Here is a 21450-nt window from a genome sequence, read left to right as displayed (position 1 = left end):
AAGTTGGGAGGTGAACTGTACAGACATATATTATAAAAAGATTACTCTGGTATGGATGAGAAATGGGAAGCCGGGAGAATAGTGACAAGCTATTGTTATAGTTCAACTGAGAGTTCTGACATTTAATAAAGGCAGTAGCAATGAGGGTGGAGAGAAGAGACAGCATTGAGAGATACCTGAGAGATAGACTGATATCTCTGTTCTCTTTTCCATGACCAATTCTCTTTTCCATGACCAACTTATTATTTCCCAGGTATAACCTAGGTGTTTTTACCTCTGTGCTTCGGTATTTATTTTTCCTCTCAGCCTGGTATCTTATTCTTTGAGGTCCTGTTCAAATGCCAGCTTCTCTTTGAAGTTCTCTCTACTCTTCCCACTTTCCTAAATGGTATTCTTCTAATGCCAAACACTTAGTAATCTCTCAGTGTATAGTGTTGTTGGTGAAATGTGATCTTGGACATCAGTCTCTTACATAACTTTCTATGAGCCTAATAACATGGCTTTTGGGTGTGGAGAGGAGAATATGATCTTAGTCATAAATGTTTCTTAAACAAAGAGAGCGCTGCCTAGAAGAGACCCAGCACCATCCCCTCATTCTTAGAGAGCCCAGTTACTTCTGCTCTTGTACTTAGCCCTGTTCATTGTTTTGGAACCAGAACAAGTTCAGGTGTGATTATCAATAGAGGACAAAGTACTCCCATAACATTTGGTCTCTGCTACATAGAGATACAGAAAGAGAACTTGAACATAGAAGGAGGTGGCTTTAAATTCTGTCTTTTTTTTTTTTTTTTTTTCACTTACTAGATGTTTCGCCATGGGAAAAATATTTAAATTTTCTGGTCTCAGTTTCTCATTTGCAAAATAGTGATTGTGTTTTCCAACTTACTTGTTTTTTGGAATTATTAAATAGGAATATATATCTAAATACCTAGATTCATGCTGTGCTTTGTAGAAATTCAGCAAAAGTTAATTCTCTTCCTTGTGTTTCCACCTTTTACCTTTAGCATTCTTCTCAAACAACACATGAGTCAAACAACAAAGTCATCCTGGTAGATTTCAAATATTTAAATTTATATTTTGTAGATTTCTTCGTATGTCCACATACACTGTCCTAATTGATCTTCTTACCAACATAATGAGGTTAGCTGAGGAGCTAGAGAACGTATCAGTCAAAATGAACCCTAGGCACACATGCAGATGCACACACACATACATATCTGTGTGTACAGTTTTAGACATACTAGTATACGCTGGCTGAATATTACCCAATTTTGGTGGGTAGAGGAGCTAGGGTCTCCAAAATTCAAGTTACTTACCAACTTGAATGTTGAATGTAACAGTATGTTACCTCTCTTTGACACCCTTTCCTCTCTCATTTGCCTGGCTTAACTAACTCCTATTTACCCTTCAAAACTCTGTCACATGTCTGTATCCTCTCCTTTCCTGTCACCTCCATCCTTGCCAGTCTGGGTTAGGTGTCCCTCTTCTGTGCTCCATTGCTTCCTACACATCTCTTTCATAGGCCTGATCACACTGTTGTAATTATCTGTGTATTTGTCCTCTACTACATTATATACTCCTTAAGGACAAAGAACATTACTTATTCATGATCTTATTGCACAGTGTTTTTTTGCAATATGTTAAAAGTTGTCTCTTGAATGAAAGAACAAAAGTTAATAGTGACTGTGAAATTGAGAAGATTTTTCAGGAGCATATGTGAGAAAAATCTAGGAATTACTTAAATTAGATAGAATCAGGATCCATTGATTTTGTTCGTGAGGCAAGGGGGTTAAACACAAAGACAACTATTTTATTATTATTATTATTTTTTTAAACTTTGGGTTTATTTATTTATTTATTTATTTATTTATTTATGGCTGTGTTGGGTCTTCGTTTCTGTGCGAGGGCTTTCTCTAGTTGCAGCAAGTGGGGGCCACTCTTCATCGTGGTGCGCGGACCTCTCATTATCGCAGCCTCTCTTGCTGCGGAGCACAGGCTCCAGACGCACAGGCTCAGTAACTGTGGCTCACGGGCCTAGTTGCTCCGCGGCATGTGGGATCTTCCCAGACCAGGGCTCGAACCCGTGTCCCCTGCATTGGCAGGCAGATTCTCAACCACTGCGCCACCAGGGAAGCCCCTATTTTATTATTTTTTTTTTCTTTAAATTTTTTAATTTATTATTTATTTATTATTTTTATTTTTGGCTTTGTTGGGTCTTCGTTTCTGTGTGAGGGCTTTCTCCAGTTGCGGCGAGTGGGGGCCACTCTTCATCGCGGTGCGCGGGCCTCTCACTATCGCGGCCTCTCTTGTTGCGGAGCACAGGCTCCAGACGCTCAGGCTCAGTAGTTGTGGCTCACGGGCCCAGTTGCTCCACGGCATGTGGGATCTTCCCAGACCAGGGCTCGAACCCATGTCCCCTGCATTGGCAGGCAGATTCTCAACCACTGCGCCACCAGCGAAGCCCCTATTTTATTATTGATAATGGGGATAATATCAATTCTTACATACCCCTAGGCTGGTTTGTTTGGTTTTTTGTTTGTTTATTTACTTACTTACCTGCTTGGTTACTTACTGATTGATTGATTGTAGCCCTATGCTGGTATAATCATTATATACAGAGTATATCAGGCTGCAATAGATATTGTGAGTCTTGGACAGAGTGGAAGTTATGTTTGACCTGGGGAAGAGTCAAACTCATGCTTTTGCTTTATGATGGTGTTTGACAAGAGTGAATTATAGTGACAGTAAGATTGACTTATTCTTCCGAATCCAGTATCAGGGAGGTATCTTTACTCCTTTTCCCCAAGAAACTCTGCTTCAGAAAGGATAAGAAGGGAGGAGCTCTTTTGTAAGTATATAGGTGACTTTGATAACCTAATTTGAATCTAAGTGGGAAGAAGGAAGAAAGGCAGCGGAAGCTTAAGTTCAAATCCAAAGACTCTTTTTTTTTTTTTTTTCTTCTCTTGATTCTTCAAAGACTCTTCTACAGAGAGCTGTGCACTCTGTGGACCTAAATGATCCGGAGTCCCTACTCTTGTGGCAGGGTTATGTTGGTGAGAATCACGGCACACTACATTCACATCCCTCCAGGAGGCTGCCCTCAGCATCCACCCTAGGGACAACTTTGAATTCACCCACACTTTATAATAAATAGAACATTTGCCCACAGATTTCACTTTGCTCTAGTGTCTTAATGATCATCCCCCAGTGCCTCTGACAGACTTAAACATAATAGAAACCAATTTTGACTCTAATTCAATGTTCTCTGTAGGAGAGGATGACTGAAGTTTAATTACAATTCTTTTATACCAAATGTGTGTGCATACTCCGGCATTTGATGTGATTTCTCCAAAATTTCCATCTCAAAATCAGCCCATCAGTAGGAAAGTCACATGCAGCCCAGTTAATTATAATGGAACGTGATGGTTTGGGGTTGTATTCCAAACAGAACACCATGGCATCTACAAAAACAAGCTTCTAAAAAACTAATAAGCCTGTTTTTGTTTTATTTTGTTTTTTTTCCGCCTTATGTAAATATATTGAAAAGAGACTAATAAAAAATGTCCATTATACAGTCTTTTTTTCATCTATGCACTCCATTTCATTGCCCCTAATCTTCTCTCTCTCCTTTGTATAGCTGAGACCCAAAAGTTGTAAATGTATTCTAGAACAGGGTGAATTCAAGGCATGTCCACTGTTACTTTTGAAGAATAAATTGCTCCAATATAACTTACTTTTGGAAGAGCACATATGATGGACTATATATTGAAGGCAATAACCAAGTTTTATGTTTATTTTGTGTCCCCTAAATCACAGACCTGAATGAGAGATGCTGAACAGTAAATTATGTATTTTGTAAGTTAAATTGATATTTTTGGATTACTATGTATGCTTCATATACATGTATGTGGCATGAGATTGATTGGGGCTATATTCCCCAAACAACACAGCACAGAGAAATTAATAGAAAAGGCAGAGGAGGTACTGATCTGAAAATATTGATCTCAAAATATTGCAATCAAATTTTTGCAATATTTAGAGCTGCTGTAGCTGTTCCTTAACAGCACAAAATAGGATGAATCAGTAGTATGTTAGCTGTCTTTCAGGTTGTTGGCAGTCAGAACATGTATAGTATTCTTTACCTGGTCTGTAGCTGTAACTGTGACATACAGGCAAAGCAAAAATTAAAAAAAAAAAAAAACTTATGAAAACAAATAATGCAATGATATTAGGATATACACTCTTGTATTTTTATTCTTATATAAGGTTATTTGCTGGCTATTGTTGGCCTCTAGTTCAGTCTGTGTTATTTAAAATCTAATATATGAATTATTTGGATTGAATTTATGTTCGGGGCCACATTGTTATATGTATTGATGTACAGCCTTGAATGTGAATAATTATTGTAAACTATATTTTACAACTTTTTTCTGGCTTTATTATGTAAATTTTCTATTTGGTCAATGATTTAATCATATCATAATTTAATGAATCTGTTTATTCTTTTTTTCAAATATTTGTACACAGGAGGTACCATCAGAAATGTCCCTGGGCAATTTCCAGAGGGGTTTACAAGTATGGAAACATCTCTGATGGGAAACTTATGAAATGAACAAAACTCTATTTGCTGGAACTGGTCTGGTACAGGGAGAATACAAACATATGAAAATACTGTGATGAGCCCTTTGTAGCTGAAAGTCAGATCCCAAGAGGTGTGCTTGAATGACAATAGATAATCAGTAAACTGCCTTTCAGGAAGGCAGATCTGGTTAACCAAGAAGCTTTTATTTTGCTGAATGATAGTATGAGAATTTTTCACCAAAACTGAATTCTTCAGAGAAATAGAGGAGAGGCTAAGTACTAAGAAGGTACTCTTTCTTCTCCATCCTGTTCTCTCACTGTGCTGTCTTATCTCTAAGTGAATGTCAAATGAACACTTAAAGAATCCCAGTTTGATAGGGTACCATAATATGCTCCTGACTGGGAGGATCCCATGGGTCAGTGTGCCTAGCCTAGTAAGAGTTTAGCCTGACTAAGAACTTTGGTTCTAGGTGCAGAGGTGGACACAGAAGCAGATTGTTTTTTCTTTAAATGAATGTGCTCCTAAAGAGATCCATACTCAGAAGTGCAGATAAACCCAGGTAAACATTAATGCCCTCTTCTTTTCACTATAGATCAAAAGAAAGGGCAAAGGCCTTAGATCAAAAATAGCATCTAAAGACATCACTACAAATATAACTCAGTAAAAGAAGTCCTATGGGGGTAGAACATGAGGATGAGAATGAGAACAACAAATAAAGTCTAATTACACAGGAGCGAGTATTACTGATTTGAATGACTCAAATGTTGGTGAGGTCGGTTCATGGCAGTGTAGATGAGCAGGTCAAATTATATTTTGTAAACAGGCTCATGCCCTTGTACTGGTAGAGTAAAGCCCAAAATTTGCAGTAAGGTTGAATTTTTTTCAAGATTTTACTTTGTGAATTTTTATGCCTTTATTAACTTCATAAAGTGAGATTATGATAAAAATCTCAACTGCAATAAAGGTACTACAGTGTATTTGTATAGTCCTTTACATTTTATAGAGAATATATATATTATATACTATAGATATACAAATTCATTTATTACATGGAATTTTAAATGGTATAAACATGTGATTTTTCAAAATGTAATACATTCTAGCAGAAGTATATATCTAATTTTGGCCCTAGTCTTACAAGGTACTGTAATTTTTTCAGTAAAAGGGCCATAGTTAAATTTAATCTTCCAATAACTGTAGAGGAAAATAATATACTCACATTAAATGGAATTAGTTGATTATATTAATGTTATGATGATAAATGTAGATAGAAATATGTAGATGCATTGTATTACACTTTAAATACTTTTTCAGATTGTTCAGACTTAGTTTACAATTTAAACTGTTGCAGTTAGAGTTAATGAAGTAATAAAAATTATATCTAAGTTGTTTCACCTTTTCCCCTACTTATAGGGAAGTAAAATTGCTTGAGCAATAACTTTTAGGAAGGATATCAAGGAACATCTTATGTAACTAGTATTTGGCTTTGCATTTTTCCTTATTTGTCTCCTTTACCTCATTCCCATGTGAGATGAATGAAAGGATTTCCCTGAAAGAGCATGCACACATGAGAGCCTGGAGGACTTAACAAGGCTAAACTGGGTCCCCAAAGGCTTCACCTCTTGACCTGTCATTTCCATCATTAGATATTTATTCCTTTGAGCCTTGAAGATTTAACCTATAAGAGAAACTTATTGAAATGCAAATATTCCTAGGAGAAATAGCATCTTAAAATGTAGCCTGCTGATGTTTCCTTAGCAATTAGTTAACTATAAGCTGAGAGCATTCTAGCACTGAAGGGAAGAGGAGACAGTTTGTATTAGGAGACAAAAGTCTCTGCCAAAGTCGTTTTCTGATTCTTTCACTTTTCTCCACATGATTGCAATAGGAAGGAAAGTATAAAATTTCAGAAAAGAATGGCTGCATCTAAACAGGTTGCCAGGACCAAGGGTTCGCAGAAGTTTCTGTACCCCAAGCATGGCAAGGAAGCAGCAGAGCCAGAGGACATCAATGCACTGGTCTGGCTTGGACTATGGGCATTTAACAGCAAACAGTATGGAGTGAAGTATGGAGGGTTCTGAGTTTAAGACCCTGGAACCCCAGCATGACCAACCAAGATGGGGGGATAAATGTCTCAAATGACTGATACTATAACCCAGCTTGGGTGATACAATCAAATTTAGGTTGCTATAAAGAAATGAACAATTATAAGTTTTCTTTCAACCCAGACTTTTTCTTGCAACTCAGTTACAAATGAATACTCACTACAATGGTCAAGGTCTTTTCTGGGAGGTTGATTATATTAAGCAAATGGTTGCCTTTGAATGTGATGTTCTTGTTGAACATGCTGTATCCTCTGCAGGTGAATGTAATTGAAAAGTTGACTTTGGGGCTAACTTTTCTTTGACTGTTAAAAGAAAAAAAAATTATGTAAAAAAAAAATAAAAAGAAAGAAATGTCTTCCCTTCGACTGCTAAAATTGCCCCCCTCAGAGAACTGTTACAAGTTCTGCCAAAAGTTCTGTTCAATCATCAACTATCCCTATACTGAATATTAAATATATGAACTTATGATTATCTTATTCTATATCCTGCTTAATTTCTTTTATCAAGATTTTTACCATCTCTCTCTCTCTCTTTTAAAAATTTCCCTCTCATATTCTCTGAAAAAGATTTTGTAGTTCTAAGGCTTGTGAACCCACAGTCAGGTTTAGGATGAACCCTGCTTTCTTGGAACATGATGTCCTTCTTCTCAGCCTATCTTAGCCCTTCTCCTGAAGCTCTTCCTGTTAAGCTTTGATGACTGATAATGTTGCATATGTTCAAAATATATTTAGCTCTGGGAACTAGGCTTGAGGGGGAGATTCATTTTATAAAAAAAATGATGCTGATATTTTACTGCCTAGGATACAGTAGACCCTAATAAATATTTGCTGACTACATAATGGTAGCTATGTATGTATATATGAGATTGATGGATAGTTATTTTGTATTTCTGACTTTAATGATAATTGCTAACTGAAGGCTTGGCTTGTACAAGGCCTCATTCTATCAATAAGTATTTTACATGCTTTAACTTATTTAACCTTCAAAACAATCAGATGAAGTTGGTCTTATCATTTTCCCCATGTTCCTGAGGAAGCAGAGAGATTAAATAATTCAGGTCACAAGTGGCAGAGCTGGGATTTAATCTTGATGGTCTGGCCCCAGACCCCATATACTTAACCATTCATGCAAACCATGAATGCACACACATATACTTAACCATGAATGCATGAATGTTTAGTGAAGAAACACTAGAAACATAAAATCTATACACTCTTTTAAGAAAGAAAGAATACTGTTATAATATGATATTGTCCAGTGCATTCTCCCATATCAGGCAACTGTTTCAAGATATATTCTATAGTGTGGCATTTGTTAAATAACCAGTCTCACTATAGACTATTAGGCGTATGTATTTGTATTGAGGGACATTTGAGGAACTGACCTCTGTAAGGAATCTTTAATCCTTTTGGAAAATCTTTTGTTAAGAGGCCTATATTTAGTGATCGATTTTGTAATTTGAATAAGACAGATTTGCAAAACAAATTGGTTTAATTTTCAGGTGTGAAAACTCTCTGGGAATTGGTATCTTTTCCTTGATGTAGCAAATATCTTGATCATAGAGACTAACATTTCAAATAACATCTCTGTTTTCACAATCAGGGAACTTTATTTTATAAAGTCAATAAGATGTAATTACATGAGAGGCTTTATTGAAAAAAAAACAACAAAATTAATTTACGTTGCAGAGGGCTATGGAGAGTTTCACACTCGTGTATTAACACACAGAACTATAAACAGAAATATGAAACAATTCTAAAAGTTGGATACCACTGAAACTTTACAGTATAATGATAAGCAATAGTTTCATCACATATTTTAAGAAAGCAACAAAGAAAGCATTTCACTTTTGACTTTATCACATAGCTTTGCAGCTTATTTCTTGGTATTATATAGGTCCTTGTAGAAAGTATTCAAAAGCCTGCATTAGTTTCCTACTGCTGCTGTAGCAGATTACAACAGACTTAGTGGCGACAACACAAATTAATTGTCTCACAATTCTGGAGGTCAGAAGTCACTGGACTACAGTCAAGGTGTCCACAGAGCTCATTCCTACTGGAGGTTCTGGATGGGAATCCATTCTTTGCTTCTTCCAGCTTCTAGAAGCTATGGGCATTCTTTGACTTATGGCCCCAAAACTCCAATCTCTGCTTCAATCACAGTACCTTCTTTCATTTTGAGCCTCTTGCCTCCCTCTAAAAGGACCCTTGTGATTATATTGGGCACATCAGGATAATCCAGAATAATCTCTTCATCTCAATGTCTTTAGTTTAATTTCATCTGCAAAATTCATTCTGACATATAAAGTAACATATTCACAGGTTCAGGGGTTTAGAATGTTGACATCTTTGCCAGGCCTTTATTTAGCTTTGCACAAATCCTAACTTATTTTTTATATCTTATTTCACTCCATCCAAACCTTTCCAATCCTTCATTTTTACCTATTGATGGTGTTATTGTAAGCAATATTAAAAAGATTTTCTTGAGATGTAAATTAATTAATCAGTTAAATCAGTCCATCCATTTGTGCATAATTTTTATGGACCAATAGGTTTAATAGGCTCCCTCCATTTTACTGTCCTGTCCTTGGTACTATTTTCTATAGCCAAGAATTGGATGAATAGACCCCTTTTTAAATTTTAAAGTAGTATAAAATATTTATCTTGAATTTTTTGGCATTCATCTCTCCTTTCTTAGAGACCTCATGTTTAATTTTAACAAGACTCCCTTCTTAAAAGATTTTAAATGCATGTAAGAAAGTAACATCTCTAAAAGCTGCCAAAGAGAGAAAGTATAACAGAGTTTCAAAGCTGGATGAAAATTAAATTCACAAACAAAAAAGAACAATTCAACTAATATATCTCCAAAATGACCAAATGGTAGGAAGCCATGGGATGATTGCAGACTTGGGGAGACGGTCAAGGAAGGCCAAGGCATTGGGAGCTGCTCATGTCAGGATTAGTGTGTCTCTAGGTTCACACTGTCTACATGTCCATTAATGAAACCTTAAGACCAATGCTTTTTTTTTTTTTGCCATAAACTTACACTGGAAAAGAACTAGTAGTTTTGTTTATTCACTGTGGAACATCCTATGACAATGAGTAATGCTGTACAAAGGGATGCTGTGGTAAAGAATTGGAGTAGCATACCTGTTTTTTACCTTGTCAGAAAAGAAATTTTTACAAAAATAAAGGGCTTGGCTGTTTTTACATAATCCTCAGGTATTGAAAGTGTTTTGATTTGTTTTGGGAGGTGGTGATGGTGCTGTGAATTCTAAGGGATCTTTCTGGGAAGAACAAAAAGATGTGCCTATAATTACCAAGAAAATGGGAGAAAAATGATGCTTGGTAAATTAGTGAGCCTTTGAGTCCTACTTTCTATACTTTGGCCTGAAAAATGAACAGTTGGGAGAGAGGTTGGGAATGAGTAAGATTTTACTGATATTCATCAAATGTTGAGATGAGGTCAGGAATAATTGCATAATGCATACAATTATGTACTGTATACTTGATGTTCAAACACATAATAGACACCTTGAATGAAGACTTCAAGTTTTGATTAAATGAGTAACATTTTGGTGTTCCCCCATATGTTTTCTCATTATATTTTTTAAAATGTAATCAAAAACATTTATTGAGTGCTTGTCACGTGTCAGACACTTTTCCATGCCCTAAGTCGACGAAAACAAATACCTGACTTTCTGGGGCTTATAGTCCATTAGAGAAAAACAGACATATGAATAAATAATGAAAAGCAACCAAATAAAGAAAGAACATAAACTAATGCAATAATTCCAAAAATTGGCACCCATGGAGAGAGATAAGACTCTAGAGTGGGACAGAGAGACTTACTGAAGTCCTGAATAGTATAGATAATAACAAAGTACTGAACTATGGATTCTTACCAGTATCCCCAAAGTTGGGGAGAAGCAAATAAGTGCTCATATCTTTTTATTCTTCTTACTGGAGAATAATAAAAACAGCAGTTGGGAAGGAACAAGTATAAGTGAGAGACTTGGCTAGGTTGGATATTTCTCAAGAAAATAAAGTTCTACGGCTGGACACCCAATTGGAGGGATAATCCAAAGAATGGGGTTCTCTCTGATAAGAGTAGATGGAGGGGGCTGTAGTATAGTGAATGTAATAGGCTCTTAGAGAAGAAGCAGCCCAGGTATTCCAACGAAGAGTACAAATTTATATCAGATGAGCTCTGTTCCCCCTCTTGTCAGGCTACAAAACTGTGGATGGATGAGAAGTCCCTGGCCATGAAATCTCCTTAGGTGATAGCAATTTGCAGCCAGGACTGACTGAGAACCACTGGTCAAAGGGAAAGAAAATATAACCCCCCCCAAACCAAACACAGCCAAAGTGTCATCTCACAGATGAGAGAACTCAGGCAAATCCAGCATTCCTGAATCAAAAGAAAGAAACCAGGAAGGTGAAGCTTTGGACAGTATTGCATATACCCATTAACATACAAAACTACTGCAGGACAGCTTACAAAATAAATAACCTGTGAGCATAAAAACGTTATGATCATGAAAGACAAAGACTGAGGATCTGTTAAAGATTAAAATAGAGTAAATGACATAACAACTAAATGTAGTGAATAATCCTGGATTGATTGTACATCATAAAAGGAACAGTAGTGGCACAATTGGTGACATCTGAATGTAGTCTGGAGTTTAGATAATACTATTACATCCATGGTAATTTCCTGGTAATTTAAATTCCATGGTAATTTAAACATCTTTATTGGAGTATAATTGCTTTACAGTGGTGTGCAGTTTCTGCTTTATAACAAAGTGAATCAGCTATACATATACATATATCCCCATATCTCCTCCCTCTTGAGTCTCCCTCCCACCCTCCCTATCCCACCCCTCTGGGTGGTCACAAAGCACCAAGCTGATCTCCCTGTGCTATGTGGCTGCTTGCCACTAGCTATCTATTTTACATTTGGTAGTGTCTATATGTCCATGTCCCTCTCTCACTTCGTCCCATCTTACCCTTCCCCCTCCCCGTGTCCTCAAGTCCATTCTCTATGTCTTTATTCTTGTCCTGCCCCCAGGTTCATCAGAACCTTTTTTTTTTTTTTTTAGATTCCATATATATGTGTTAGCATATGCTATTTGTTTTCCTCTTTCTGACTTACTTCACTCTGTATGACAGACTCTAGGTCCATCCACCTCGCTACGAATAACTCAATTTTGTTTCTTTTTATGGCTGAGTAATATTCCATTGTATATTTATGCCACGTCTTCTTTATCCATTCATTTGTCAATGGACATTTAGGTTGCTTCCATGTCCTGGCTATTGAAAATAGAGCTGCAGTGAACATTGTGGTACATGACTCTCTTTGAATTATGGTTTTCTCAGTGTATAGGCCCAGTAGTGGGATTGCTGGGTCATATGGTAGTTCTATTTTTAGTTTTTTAAGGAACCTCTGTACTGCTCTCCATAGTGGCTGTATCAATTTACATTACCACCAAGAGTGCAAGAGGGTACACTTTTCTCCACACCCTCTCCAGCATTTATTGTTTGTAGATTTTTTGATGATGGCCATTCTGACCAGTGGGAGGTGATACCTCATTGTAGTTTTGATGTGCATTTCTCTAATGATTAGTGATATTGAGCATCCTTTCATGTGTTTGTTGGCAATCTGTATATCTTCTTTGGAGAAATGTCTAGTTAGGTCTTCTGCCCATTTTTAGATTGGGTTGTTTGTTTTTTTTGATATTGAGCTGCATGAGCTGCTTGTAAATTTTGGAGATTAATCCTTTGTCAGTTGCTTCATTTGAAAATATTTTCTGCCATCCTGAGGGTTGTCTTTTCATCTTGTTTATGGTTTCCTTTGCTGTGCAAAAGCTTTTAAGTTTCATTAGGTCCCATTTGTTTATTTTTGGTTTTATTTCCATTTCTCTAGCAGGTGAGTCAAAAAGGATCTTGCTGTGATTTATGTCATGGACTGTTTTGCCTATGTTTTCCTCTAAGAGTTTTATAGTGTCTGCCCTTACATTTACGTCTTTAATCCATTTTGAGTTTATTTTTGTGAATGGTGCTAAGAAGTGTCCTAATTTCATTCTTTTACATGTAGCTGCCCAGTTTTCCCAGCACCACTTATTGAAGAGACTGTCTTTTCTCCATTACATATTCTTGCCTCCTTTGTCATAGATTAGTTGACCATAGGTGCGTGGGTTTATCTCTGGGCTTTTTATCCTGTTCCATTGATCTATATTTCTGTTTTTGTGCCAGTACCATACTCTCTTGATTACTGTAGCTTTGTAGTATAGTCTGAGGTCAGGGAGCCTGATTCCTCCAGCTCCGTTTTTCTTTCTCAAGATTGCTTTGGCTATTCGGGGTCTTTTGTGTTTCCATACAAATTGTGACATTTTTTGTTCTAGTTCTGTGAAAAATGCCATTGGTAGTTTGATAGGGATTGCATTGAATCTGTAGGTTGCTTTGGGTAGTATAGTCATTTTCACAATGTTGATTCTTCCAATCCAAGAACATGGTATATCTCTCCATCTGTTTGTATCATCTTAATTTCTTTCATCAGTGTCTTATAGTTTTCTGCATACAGGTCTTTTATCTCCTTAGGTAGGTTTATTTCTAGGTATTTTATTCTTTTTGTTGCAATGGTAAATGGGAGTGTTTCCTTAATTTCTCTTTCAGATGTTTCATCATTAGTGTATAGGAATGCAAGAGATTTCTGTACATTAATTTTGTATCCTGCTACATTACCAAATTCATTGATTAGCTCTAGTAGTTTTCTGGTGGCATTTTAAGGATTCTCTATGTATAGTATCATGTCATCTGCAAACAGTGACAGCTTTACTTCTTTTCCGATTTGTATTCCTTTTATTTCTTTTTCTTCTCTGATTGCTATGGATAAAACTTCCAACACTATGTTGAATAATAGTGGTGAGAGTGGGCAACCTTGTCTTGTTCCTGATCTTAGTGGAAATGGTTTCAATTTTTCACCATTGAGAATGATGTTGGCTGTGGTTTTGTCATAAATTGCCTTTATTATGTTGGGGTAAGTTCCCTCTGTGCTTACTTTCTGGAGTGTTTTTATTATAAATGGGTGATGAATTTTGTCAAAAGCTTTTCTGCATCTATTGAGATGATCATATGGCTTTTCTCCTTCAATTTGTTAATATGGTTTACCACATTGATTGATTTGAATATATTGAAGAATCCTTGCATTCCTGGGATAAACCCCACTTGATCATGGTGTATGATCCTTTTAATGTGCTGTTGGATTCTGTTTGCTAGTATTTTGTTGAGGATTTTTGCATCTATGTTCATCAGTGATATTGGCCTGTAGTTTTCTTTCTTTGTGACATCTTTGTCTGGCTTTGGTATCAGGGTGCTGGTGGCCTCATAGAATGAGTTTGAGAGTGTTCCTCCCTTTGCTATATTTTGGAAGAGTATGAGAAGGATAGGTGTTAGCTCTTCTCTAAATGTTTCATAGAATTCACCTGTGAAACCATCTGGTCCTGGGCTTTTGTTTGTTGGAAGATTTTTAATCACAGTCTCAATTTCAGTACTTGTGATTGGTCTTTTTCTACTTCTTCCTGGTTCAGTCTCAGAAGGTTGTGCTTTTCTAAGAATTTGTCCATTTCTTCCAGGTTGTCCATTTATTTGCATATAGTTGCTTCTGGTAATCTCTCATGATCCTTTGTATTCCTGCAGTGTCAGTTGTTACTTCTGCTTTTTCGTTTCTAATTCTATTGATCTGAGTCGTCTCCTTTTTTTTCGTGAGGAGTCTGGCTAATGGTTTATCAATTTTGTTTACCTTCCCCAAAGAACCAGCTTTTAGTTTTTTTGATCTTTGCTACTGTTTCCTTCCTTTCCTTTTCATTTATTTCTGATCTGATCTTTATAATTTCTTTCCTTCTACTAACTTCGGGAATTTTTGTTCTTCTTTCACTAATTGCTTTAGGTGTAAGCTTAAGTTGTTTATCTGAGATGTTTCTTGTTTCTTGAGGTAGGATTGTGTTGCTATAAACTTCCCTATTAGGACTGCTTTTGCTGCATCCCATTGGTTTTGGGTCGTGTTTTCATTGTCATTTGTTTCTAGGTATTTTTTGATTTCCTCTTTGATTTCTCCAGTGATCTTTTGGTTATTTAGTAGTGTATTGTTTAGCTTCCACGTTTTTGTATTTTTTACAGATTTTTTTCCTCTAATTGATATCTAGTCTCACAACGTTGTGGTTGGAAAAGATACTTGATATGATTTCAATTTTTAAAAATTTACCAAGGCTTGATTTTTGACCCAAGATATGATCTTTCCTGGAAAATGTTCCATGAACACTTGAGAAGAAAGTGTATTCTGTTGTTTTTAGATGGAATGTCCTATAAATATCAATTAAGTCCATCTTGTTAAATGTGTCATTTAAAGCTTGTGTTTCCTTATTTATTTTCATCTTGCATGATCTGTCCGTTGGTGAAAGTGGGGTATTAAAGCCCTGTACTATGATTGTGTTACTGTTGATTTCCCCTTTTATGGCTGTTAGCATTTGCCTTATGTATTTAGGTGCTCCTATATCAGGTGCATAAATATTTACAATTGTTATATCTTCTTCTTGGATTGATCCCTTTATCATTATGTAGTGTCCTTCTTTGTGTCTGTAATAGTCTTTATTTTGAAGTCTAGTTTGTTTGATATGAGAATTGCCACTCCAGCGTCCTTTTGATTTCCATTTGCATGGAATATCTTTTTCCATTCCCTCACTTTCAGTCTGTATGTGTCCATAGGTCTGAAGTGGTTTTCTTGTAGACAGCATATGTATGGGTCTTGTTTTTGTATCCATTCAGCCAGTCTATGTCTTTTGGTTGGAGCATTTAATCCATTTACATTTAAGGTAGTTATCGATATGTATGTTCCTGTTACCAGTTTCTTAATTATTTTGGGTTTGTTATTGCAGATCTTTTCCTTCTCTTGTGTTTCCTGCCTAGAGAAGTTCCTTTAGCATTTGTTGTAAAGCTGGTTTGGTTGTGCTGAATTCTCTTAGCTTTTGCTTATCTGTAAAGGTTTCAATTTCTCCATCAAATCTGAATGAGATCCTTGCTGGGTAGAGTAATCTTGGTTTTAGGTTTTTCCCTTTCATCACTTTAAATATGTCCTGTCACTCCCTTCTGGCTTGCAGAGCTTCTGCTGAAAGATCAGCCATTAACCTTACGGGGGTTCCCTTGTATGTTATTGGTTGTTTTTCCCTTGCTGCTTTTACTATTTTTTCTTTGTATTTAATTTTTGATAGTTTGATTAATATGTGTCTTGACGTGTTCGTCCTTGGATTTATCCTGTATGGGACTCTCTGTGCTTCCTGGATTTGATTGACTATTTCCTTTCCCATATTAGTGATGTTTTCAACTATAATCTCTTCAAATATTTTCTCAGTCCCTTTCTTTTTCTCTTATTCTTCTGGGACCCCTATAATTCGAATGTTGGTGCGTTTAATGTTGTCCCAGGGGTCTCTGAGACTGTCCTCAATTCTTTTCATTCTTTCTTTATTCTGCTCTGTGGTAGGTATTTCCACTATTTTATCTTCCAGGTCACTTATCCGTTCTTCTGCCTCAGTTATTCTGCTATTGATTCCTTCTAGAGAATTTTTAATTTCATTTATTGTGCTAGTCATCATTGTTTGTTTGCTCTTTAGTTCTTCCAGGTCCTTGTTAAATGTTTCTTGTATTTTCTCCATTCTATTTTCAAGATTTTGGTTCATCTTTACTATCCTTACTCTGAATTGTTTTTCAGGTAGACTGCCTATTTCCTCTTCATTTGTTTGGTCTAGTGGTTTTTTGCCTTGCTCCTTCATCTGCTGTGTCTTTCTCTGTGTTCTCATTTTGTTTTACTTACTGTGTTAGGGCTCTCCTTTTCGCAGGCTGCAGGTTCGTAGTTCCCGTTGTTTGTGGTGTGTGCCCCCAGTGGCTAAGGTTGGTGAAGTGAGTTGTGTAGGCTTCCTGGTGGAGTGGACTGGTGCCTGTGTTATGGTGGATGAGGCTGGATCTTGTCTTTCTGGTGGGTGCACCACGTCCGGTGGTGTGTTTTGGGGTGTCTGTGACCTTATTATGATTTTAGGCAGCCTTTCTGCTGATGCATGGGGTTGTGTTTCAGTGTTGCTAGTCGTTGGCATAGGGCATCCAGCACTGTAGCTTGCTGGTCATTGAGTGGAGGTGGGTCTTAGTGTTAAGATGGATATCTCTGGGAGAGCTTTCACCGTTTGCTATTTTGTGGAACCAGGAAGTCTCTGGTGGACCAATGTTCTCAACTCGGCTCTCCCACCTCAGAGGCACAGGCCTGACACCCGGCAGGAGCACCAAGACCCCGTCAGCCACACAGCTCAGAAGAAAAGGGAGAAATAAATAAATAAATAAATAAAGTAAAATAAAATAAAGTTATTAAAGTAAAAAATAACAATAAATTATTAAAAATTTAAAAAAAAAGTAATTAAAAGAAAAAAAATAAAAGAAAGAAAGAAGAGAGCAACCAAACCAAGAAAAACCCCACCAATTATAGCAAGTGCTAAAAGCTATACTAAGAAAAAAAAAAAACTGACCAGCAGTACCCTAGGACAAATGGTAAAAGCAAACCTATACAGACAAAACACACTAAGAAGCATACACATACACACTCACAAAAAGGAAAAAGGAAAATATATATATATTTATATATATAAAAAGAAAGGAAGAGAGCAACCAAATCAATAAATAAATCTACTAATGATAATAAACTCTAAATACTAAACTAAGATAAACATAAAACCAGAAACCAGTCAGTTGCATACAGCAAACCCCAAGTCTACAGTTGCTCCCAAAGTCCACCTCCTCAATTTGAGATCATTCATTGTCTATTCAGGTATTCCACAGATTCAGGGTACACCAAATTGATTGTGGAGATTTAATCTGCTGCTCCTGAGGCTGCTGGGAGAGATTTCCCTTTCTCTTCTTTGTTCGCAAGCTGGGGTTCAGCTTTGGACTTGGCCCCGCCTCTGTGTATAGATCGCTGGAGGGCGTCTCTTCCCGCTTAGACAGGACGGGGTTAAAGTAGCAGCTGATTTCGGGGCCTCTGGCTCAATCAGGCCGGGGGGAGGGAGGGGTACGGATGCAGGGCGAGCCTGTGGTGGCAGAGGCCAGCATGACTTTGCACCAGCCTGAGGTGCGCCATGCGTTCTCCCAGGGACGTTGTCCCTGGATCACGGGACCCTGGCAGTGGCGGGCTGCACAGGCTCCTGGGAGGGGAGGTGTGGATAGTGACCTGTGCTTGCACACAGGCTTCTTGGTGGCTGCAGCAGCAGCCTTAGCGTGTCATGCTGGCTCTGGTGTCTGCGCTGATAGTCGCGCTGTCTCTGGAGCCCGTTTTAGGTGGTTCTCTTAATCCCCTATCCTCTTGCACCCTGAGACAATGGTCTCTTACCTCTTAGGCAGCTCCAGACCTTTTCCTGGACTCCCTCCCGGCTAGCTGTGGTGCACTAGCCCCCTTCAGGCTGTGTTCATGCAGCCAACCCCAGTCCTCTCCCTGGGATCTGACCTCCAAAGTCCGAGCCTCAGCTCCCAGCCCCCAACTGCCCCAGCGGGTGAGCAGACAAGCCTCTCGGGCTGGTGAGTGCTGGTCAGCACCGATCCTCTGTGCGGGAATCTCTCTGCTTTGCCCTCTGCACCCCTGTGGCTGTGCTCTCCTCCGTGGCTCCGAAGCTTCCCCCCCCCCACAACCCCCTGTCTCCGCCATTGAAGGGACTTCCTAGTATGTGGAAACCTTTCCTCCTTCACAGCTCCCTCCCAGAGGTGCAGGCCCTGTCCCTATTCTTTTGTCTCTGTTTTTTTCTTTTTTCCTTTGCCCTACCCAGGTACGTGGGGAGTTTCTTGCCTTTTGGGAAGTCTGAGGTCTTCTGCCAGCGTTCAGTAGGTGTTCTGTAGGAGTTTTTCCACGTGTAGATGTATTTCTGATGTATTTGTGGGGAGGAAGGTGACCTCCATGTCTTACTCCTCCGCCATTTTGAAGGTCTCTCCCTAATTTCCTGATTTTGATAATTGCACTGTGTTATATAAGAGAATGCCCCTGCTTTTAAGAAATGCACACTGAAGAACTTATAGGTAAAGTTTATGTCTGCAACTTTCTCTTAAGCTTCTCAGGTAAAGCAATTGTGGTAAAACATAATATTTGAGGAATCTAGGCATAAGGTAAACTGGAATACCTTGCACTGCTTTTGCTACTTTTCTGTAGGTTTGAATCTATATCAAAATAAAAAAGTTTTTTGGAAAAAACAAAGTAAATATTAAAACCTGAACAATATATAATTAACAATATAACTAAAAAATAGAAAGGTAGAGAGAAAACATAGAACTATAAAAGTATTAAAGTCTTTATGTTCCTTAGCAAGAAGTTAATTAATACTGTCTGAAACTTAATTGTTTTGGGGGGAAAAAATCTGAATCCAATGTCTTAATGCTTTTTGTAAACTTACTTGGTAAACTTGTAAGTCTTTTAAACAGTAATATCTGTTATCCTGAGGAATGATTTCCTTGGTTAAGTATTGATAGTTCCTTCGGATGTTTTATCGTTTCTTTTTCTCTTGTTAAAATCACAAAATTAATATCTATAATATGGTTCCTTTTAATGTCAGCTAACCTGGCTTTCATATTCTATCTGTATATATGTTTTATTGAATGACTTGAACAATAATTACAAAATAATAATAAAGTTTACTTCTGAGTGATAAAGTTTTGAGTTTTCTTAATCTTTAATCTTCCTGATTTTGAGCACTATTTGAATTATATACTGTGAGCAGAATACACTTTTAAACAAAAGGGATTTTATTTTTTAAAAAAGACAAAAAAAGATTAAAAGCAATAAATCAAAAATTTTACCTTGATAAATTATAGATGAAGGGAATATAGATTCTTGTTACTTTCTTCTTTGTACTTTTCTGTATTTTAAAAATTCACCATATTTAAAAGAAATTAATTAATAAAGTTACAGAACTGAATTTGGGTCCCCTTGCCCAGCACACAGCAAAGCCAATCTACTGATACCAGGTTGTGGTGAAGGAAAGTACAACATTTATTGCAAGGCTTCAAGCAAGGGTTATGGGCAGCTAATGCTCAAAAGACTTCTGATGGTTTTCAGGGAAGGGTTTTTAAAGTGAGAGAAAGGGTCACAGGGTGTGTGATCAGCTGATGCACAATTCTCTGATTGGTTGTTGGTGAGGTAACAGGGTGGTGTTTCAGGAATCTCAGTCATCAACCTTCTGGTTCCAACTGGTCTGGGGTCTACATGCTGGTTGTTAACATGCAGTTAAATTCTTCCACCTGATGGGGATTTTAGTATCTGCAAAACAACTCAAGGATATGACTCAGCATATTATCTATAGCCTTGAGGAGGAAATAAAGGTCCTTGACTTTGTTTTACGGCTAAACTATTATTATTTTGTCTTGCTTCACTGTTTTCCTTTGTTTCTGTATTTTCTCACTTCTCTGATTTAATTTGCTCTTTGGAACTCCAGGAAGGCCAAGGAGGCTAAAGCTTTTCTACAAACAAGAGGCAGGGGACATGGGAGTGGTAGTGTCTGTCCCTGGGAAGGCACCACAGGGTCCTGCTGAGTTTCAATAATAAACATAATACAATTTTATAGACACTGCGTTGGGAGTATATATAGCGTGCAGTTGGAAAGGTAGTAGGAAGTGGTCATTTCTAGCTGAGGGGCCAGGAAATGCTTCCTATGCATGGTGATCCCCTAGCTGAGCCTGGTGAGATGAGATGTGATGGGTAGATGGAGATAGGAGAGAGTGAGGACTGCAGAAGGAATCCCATGAGCAACGACCATTCTCTTGAAGTAACCTGGCGTATAACCAGTAGGCTTGTGTAGAGAGTGTGTGGAGTGGGGGCTTGGGGGAAGCAGTAGTGGCAGGGGTAAATTGGTGGCTGGGAGGGTGGTGCAAAGTAAGAGATCAGAATAAAAAATTAGGAATGGGCCTTTGGAAGTTTTTAGTAGCCATATTAAAGCGTTATAGGCTTTACCTCATAGGCTAGTGGGTTTAAGATCAGGCTTTCCAAGATGAAACTAGCACCTGGAGGGACCTCCATGTAGTGGAGGACAAAGGACATGTGATGGGGCGGGGGCAGACAGAAGAGTAAGTGAGGTTCCATTGCTCAACACAACTTCAACAGGAGCAACTCCAAGTTTACCTGCTTGACATGTTGAACTTCTATTTTAAGAAAGGTTTTATGACAAAATGTTCCAGAATCCATAGCTCCATGGCCTGTAAGCTCTTGGGGTAGTTAAGACAGGTAGCATTTGGCTTCAAGTCTTTAGAATATCTAATTGGACAGATTTTATTCCTTGGGTCATGTTGTCACAGGGCGAAGTCTGACAGAGAGAGAGGCTTTCACAAACACATTAGAAATATCCCATTACCGTATTATTCCATGGCAATTCCATTTCCCTCTTACCACACCGTTTCAACTACTCATATCTACAGGAAGGGAAGGAATACCCATTGGGAGCTGGAGAGAATCTCATGAGAGTAGGGTGGTGGGAATATTCTGCTGATTCATCTACCTTTGCTTTTTGTCCTGAGAGGTTTGATATTCACATATGCTATACCATAGTCTTCATTGTCCCTTGGTAAAAATTTGAAGAAAAAAAACAAAACCCTTAAGTATGTATACCAGATATGGGGAAACATGTCCTTCATCTTTCGTCAATTAGTTGAAGAGGAAAGGAAAAGCTATTCTGACAGGGAGCTCTATGGAAGAAGG

At 37.7% G+C, this 21450-nt stretch overlaps 1 long non-coding RNA gene across 1 annotated transcript in view; it reads right to left on the bottom strand.

Moving 5' to 3' along the window:
• LOC309629817 overlaps window positions 1-21450 on the bottom strand; it is a 613218-nt gene that overhangs the window by 354010 nt on the left and 237758 nt on the right. The gene's annotated exons all lie outside the window — the stretch shown is intronic.

This window comes from Balaenoptera borealis, assembly GCF_965194805.1.
Source record: "Balaenoptera borealis genome assembly, chromosome: 5".
Lineage (NCBI taxonomy): Eukaryota > Metazoa > Chordata > Mammalia > Artiodactyla > Balaenopteridae > Balaenoptera > Balaenoptera borealis.
This window is presented reverse-complemented; position numbering and strand designations above follow the sequence as displayed.